The 6151-nt window shown below is 35.1% G+C and overlaps 1 non-coding gene across 1 annotated transcript; it reads right to left on the reverse strand.

Moving 5' to 3' along the window:
* Positions 1-5650: 5650 nt before the first annotated feature.
* Positions 5651-5759, reverse strand: LOC123939498. Its single transcript, XR_006817879.1, has one exon. It is a non-coding gene; the product is annotated as a U6 spliceosomal RNA (small nuclear RNA).
* Between the last annotated feature and the right edge of the window lie 392 nt (positions 5760-6151).

The following is a 6151-nucleotide window of genomic DNA, read 5'->3' on the forward strand; positions in this document are numbered from 1 at the left end:
GCATCATATCTTTGAGATACTAACATATATTCATTTTTTTCTCCTTGTATTTCCTCTACCCCTTCCCCTCATTCAAACAAAGAATATGCCTGAGAGGAGTGGTAAAACAAGGCAAAAGCCAGAAAAGTCTAACAGTCTTTCTGGCTATGGTTTTCAAGTGCCTAAGAACTTAAATGGACAATATCTGGGGTAGAGACAGAATATTCAGAAGAAATTAGGAAAGATTCCATATCTATCACCTCCCCCTCCCACCTTTGCCACCACACATGTAGGGTAGAAATAGACTCCCTAATTGGTGATAATAGAGATTTTGGAAGGTCCTATACAGAAGATCCTATGGGGCCAGGACCCATAGAGAGAGGGTATAACTGTGGTGAATTTAGCAGATGAGAATAGAAAACCCAGAGTCTCTCATGCTTCTTACTCCCAAAGTTTGATACAGAAACAGCAAAAATTTTCCTGTGCCCCACCCACTCAACTCCACCAAGACTGGCACAGAAGTAAGAGAAAGAGATGGAGAAGCTAAGAGAGCCACGTGAACACAAACAGGAGAATTTGAGACTATCTTGATGCAGCTGACTAAAACTCTTGGTCATTTGACATCCATTAACTCTTCTGGAAAAAAGAAATGAAGTTGGTGAAGATGAACTGTCATTTGCAGGGTGCAGGACCACAAACCTTGAGCCATTCTATTCCCCAAAGATAATTTGTATATATTACAAAAGGAGGAAAAAATGCAAGGGATTATTGACAAAGCCTTTACATCTATTCATAAGAATTCTTATATGCCTGTGTATCAGTTATCTGTTGCTACAGTAACAAAGTATTCCCACACTTGATAGCTTAAAATGATAATATTTATTATTTTACCCGGTTTCTGTAGGCCAAGAATTTCAGAGTGGCTTAGCTACACCATTTTGGCTCAAGCTCTCTCATGAGTTAAAATGTCAACTAAGACTACACTCATCTGACATCTTGTAAGTCTGGAAGATGTAACTGCCAAGGTGGCTCACTCACATGACCAACAAGTTAACCTTGGCTATTGGCAATTGGCTTGAGTTCCTCTCCTACACAGAGTGGCTTGAGGATTCTCAAAACATAGTGGCTGGATTCCCTAGGGAGAGAGGTTGAAGAGAAGGCAAGGCAGAGGCCACAGTATCTTTTATGACCAAGCTTCAGAAATTGTTATTCCCTCCAAGATCCTATTGGTTTATACTGGTCAAGTCTACTGATTATGGGAGAAGATCACATACGATCAAGAATGCCAAAAGGAATGGCTCATTAGGAACCACCTTGAAGGCTGGCTACCATAGCTTACTACTTTGTAGTATTTCCACTACAGAATAAAGGATGTTTGCCTCAAACAAAAAAAGGGGCATTCTAACAAATGTCATCTCTGTCAATCATCTCAGATATAAAAGAGAAAGGCAGTACACCTCCCTGTCAAAAGGAAGCAGTTTTTTTTTAATACTTCACTTTGAATGAATTTTTGTCCATTTCCCAAAGACAAGGCATCATATGGATATGGAAAGATTCATCTTTGTTGCTTAGACCAAAAAAATAAAACATGGAACTTCATCAGTAAAGCACTGGGAAACTAGTGTGGATATATCTGATTTTTATTTAACTTTATTTTCAATGAAAAATAAAAGAGGTATTGCTATGAAAACTCCTCTGATTAATGTGTTTCCTAAAATCCTAACCTTCCACCCATTGCTTTATGAAAATAACTGACTAACTTAGGACCTGGCAAGAAGAATGGAGTTTTTCCTGATCTCTGTCCAAAGAATTACCAGCAGCAACTGGTGTGTATCAATGACTAAGGGAGAATTTGTGCACTCCCACCTCTGTGCCCTGGTATTGTGTAAGCCCCCCAAACCTGTGTCCAACCCTGGAAAGGTAGGTAAAACTCAAATAGTACAATGAAGTCTTAAGCTAAATTAAGACACAGAAGGACAATGTTGGTTGCATTTTTTCCACACATGTCCAAAGTACCCACTACCTAAGGATTCTGATAAAAACTGAATCAATGCTTGAAGTAGAAGACAAAAATATCATTAATTTTATCTATATGGAAAAAACAATTTGGAAAGTTAATCCATTGGTCACTCTACTTAGTCAACTCAAAAAATTTTTTAAAGATTTTACTTTATTATATTTTATTTGAGAGAGAGAGAGAGAGAAAGAGAGATATAAAAGAGAAAGGCAAGTTCTCTTGAGAGAGAGCATGAGCAAGGGGAGGGGTAGATACATAGGGAGAAGGACAAGTAGACTCCTGGTGGAGCAGGGAGCCTGATCCCAGGACCCTGAGATTATGACCTGAGCTGAAGTTAGATGCTTAACCAACTTAGCCACCCAGGTGTCTCTAGTCAACTCAATTTAAAAAAAAAATCTTCAAAGAAGGTTTTAAACAAAATTATATTGTAGAGTCTTACTTCTATTAATAATAATAACAATAATAAAATAAATCACTTATATGTTAAGCATTATACTAGGCACATTTTTCATCATGTTTGTCTCCAAAAATCCTTAAGAATTGTGCATTATTATTTACAATTTTCACACGCAAAATCTGAGAGTCAGAAAGGTTAAATAACTTATTCAAGAATAACATGATCATCAGTAAAGTAGTCTCCTTTTTGAACACAAGGCAAATTTAAAATATTTTGAGAAAAATATCTACTGTAAAAATACCATATGTATAACATAGAAGGAGAAAAATAAAAGACCATTATTATCAATTCTAACAAGTACCCACTATGCCCCAAATACTCTAAGATCTTAAAAATAACATTAAAAAATGTATTTCCTAAATTGAGCAGTGTGGCATGGCAGTAGCAGTGAGATGGAAAATGACACCTAAAATGAAATATTTCTTACCACACAGTGGGCTCTGCAGTCCATGTTATTGACTGCAAAACTGCTCAGACCAGCCATAAGAGAAAATGTTTACTAATTAACCAGCTCTAAGAGAAAACCTTAGATGTCTTCATTTTGTGAAATATTCTTCATCTATCATACTTCCTCATTCTCATCTAGTCACAACTATCAGAAGGAAAATTTAACTTTGAGACTTTTGGACATTTGTGATTGTTAGCCAAGGGTCTCTTTATCCATGTTTTTAGAGAAACTGAGTTAAAAGAAGTCAACTCTGTCCAAGCCACAAAAATGGAGTAAGCCAAAGAATTTTGCCTCATGTCTTCAAGTGTAGTATTTTACTTGTCCTTGTAACATAGTCATATACTCAAAGTTTCCTAATCCTTTGGAAAACGAGATAGCATATATTAGAGAGACAGAGATATTATAAAATAATCAAGAAGTTTATTATTTTAGTACATAGACTTTGGAGTTAATATTAATCTCATGATTATATAATTACTATTTTATCATTTCATTCTGTGCAGTTATATCACTGTTCAGAAATTTTTTTATTCAAGTATAATTAGTATAAAGTGCTATAAACTTTCAGGTGTACAATGTAATGATTCAACAATTCTATCCATTGCTCAGTGCTCATGATGATAAGTGTACTCTTAATCCCCTTATTTTACCCATACCCCCCACATCCATCTCCCCTTGCACCAGTCTGTTCTGTAGTAAAGATCTGGTTTTTCATTTGTCTCTTTTTTTCTTTGCTCATTTGTTTTGTTTCTTAAATTCCACACACAGGCGAAATGACATGTTATTTGTCTTTCTCTGACTGGCTTATTTCACTTAGCATTATACCTGCTAGGTCCATCCATGTTTTTGCAAAAGCAAGATTTCACTTTTTTATTGCTGAAATATTTCACTGTGTATATACACTACATCTTCCTTATCCATCCATCTACTGATGGACACTTGGGCTGCTTCCATAGTTCGCTATTGTAAATAATGCTGGAATAAACATAAAGGTGCATGTATCTTTTCCAATCAGTGTTTTCATTTTCTTTGGGTAAATACCCAGTAGTGAAATTACTGGATCATATGGTAATTCTGTTTTTAATTTTTTGAGGAATCTTCATACTGTTTTCCACAATGGCTATACCAGCTAGCATTCCCACCAACAATGCAAAATGATTCCTTTTTGTCCACATTCTCATCAACACTTATTATTTCTTATTGGCTTTGATTTTAGCCATTCTGACAGGTGTATGGCGATACCTCATTGTGGCTTTGATTTGCTTTTCCCTGAGGATGATACTGATCATCTTTTTATATTTCTGTTGGCATCTATATGTGTTGTTTGGAAAAATGTCTATTCAGGTCCTCTGCCCATTTTTTTTAAAAAGACCTGTTTATTTATTTGAGAGAGAGAGAGAGAGCGCAGGGGAAGGAGCAGAGAGAGAGGGAGAGAGAATCCTCATGTGGACTCCCCAATGAGTGCAGAGCCTGATGCAGGGCTGGCTGGATCCCAGGACCCTGGGGCAAAAATCACAAGTCAGCCACTTAACCAACTAAACAACGCAGGAGCCCTCCTCTGTCCATTTTTAACCAGATTATTTGTTTTTGTTACTTATTTGTTTGTTTGTTTTGGTGTGGTTGTATAAATTCTTTATGTATTTTGCATATTAAACCCTATTGGATACATCATTTGCAAATACTTTCTCCCATTTAGCAATTATCTTTCTGTTTTGTTAATGCTTTCCTTCTCCATGCAAAATTTTTCTATCTTGGTGTAGTCCCAAGTTTATTTTTGCTTTTGTTTCACTTGCTTGAGGAGACATATCTAGAAAACTGTTGCTATAGCTGATATCAAAGAGATTACTGCCTATGTTTTCTTCTAGAAATTTCACAGCTCAGGTCTCATATTTGAGTCCTTATACCTTTTGAGTTTATTTTTAGGTATGGTATTTGAAAGTGGTCCAGTTTTCCCAACACTGTTTGTTGAAGAGACTATCTTTTCCCCAATGTATCTTTTTGCTTCCTTTGTGACAGATTAATTGACCATATGAGTGTGGGTTTATTTCTGGGTTCTCTATTCTGTTTTATTGACTTACGTGTGTATTATTGTGCCAGTACCATGCTGTTCTGATTACTACAGCTTTGTAGTACATCTTAAAACCTGGGACTGTGATACCTTCAGGTTTGTTTTCTATTTCAAAATTGCTTTGGCTATTTGGTGGTTTTTGTTTTGTTTTGTTTTTTGTTTTGGTTTTAGTTCCACATAAATTTTAGAATTATTTGTTCCAGTTCTGTGAAAAATACTGTTGGTATTTTGATGGGGATTGCATTAAATTTGTAGATTGCTTTGGCTAGACTAGACATTTTAATAATATTTGTTTTTCCAACCCTTGTGCATGGAACATCTTTCATTTGTTTATGTCTTTAATTTCTTTCATCAGTGTTTTATAGTTTTTGGAATGCAGGTCTTTCACCTCCTTGGTTAAGTTTATTCCTAAGTATTTTGTTCTTTTTAATGCAATTGTAAATGGGATTGTTTTATTATTTTCTCTTTCTACTATTTTATTGTTAGTATATAGAAATGCAACTAGTCTCTGTAAATTAATTTTTTATCCTATGACTTTACTGAATTCATTTTGCAGTATTAGTAGTTTTTTTGTGGAATTTCTAGGGTTTTCTATATACAGTATCTTGTGATCTGCAAATAGTGAAAGTTTTACCTCTTTCTTACCAATTTGGATGCCTTTTGTTGATTGATATATTTTTTAAAAATATGGAACACTTTACAAATTTGTATGTCTTCCATGCACAGGGACCATGCTTATCTTCCCTGTATCATTCCAATTTTTTAGTGTATGTACTACAGAAGCAAACACTATTTCTTCTTGTTGTCTGATTGCTGTGGCTAGTACTTCCAGTACTATGTTGAATAAAAGGGGTAAGAGTGGACATCATTGTCTTGCTCCTGATCTTAAAGGAAAAGCTGTCAGTTTTTCTGCATTGAGTATGATGTTAGCTATGGATTTTTTTTTTTAATCTTTGGCCTTTATTATGTTGAGGTATGTTCCCTCCAAATCTAATTTGTTGACAGTTTTTATCATGACTGTGTGTTGTACTTTGTCAAATGCTTTTTCTGCATCCATTAAAATAATCATATGGTTTTTATCCTTTCTCTTATTGATATGATACATCACGTTGCTTGATTTGCAAATATTGAAGCATGCTTGCATCTCTGGAATAAATCCCACTTAATTGAGAATTTTTTTTT

Source organism: Meles meles, chromosome 3 (assembly GCF_922984935.1).
Source record: "Meles meles chromosome 3, mMelMel3.1 paternal haplotype, whole genome shotgun sequence".
Lineage (NCBI taxonomy): Eukaryota > Metazoa > Chordata > Mammalia > Carnivora > Mustelidae > Meles > Meles meles.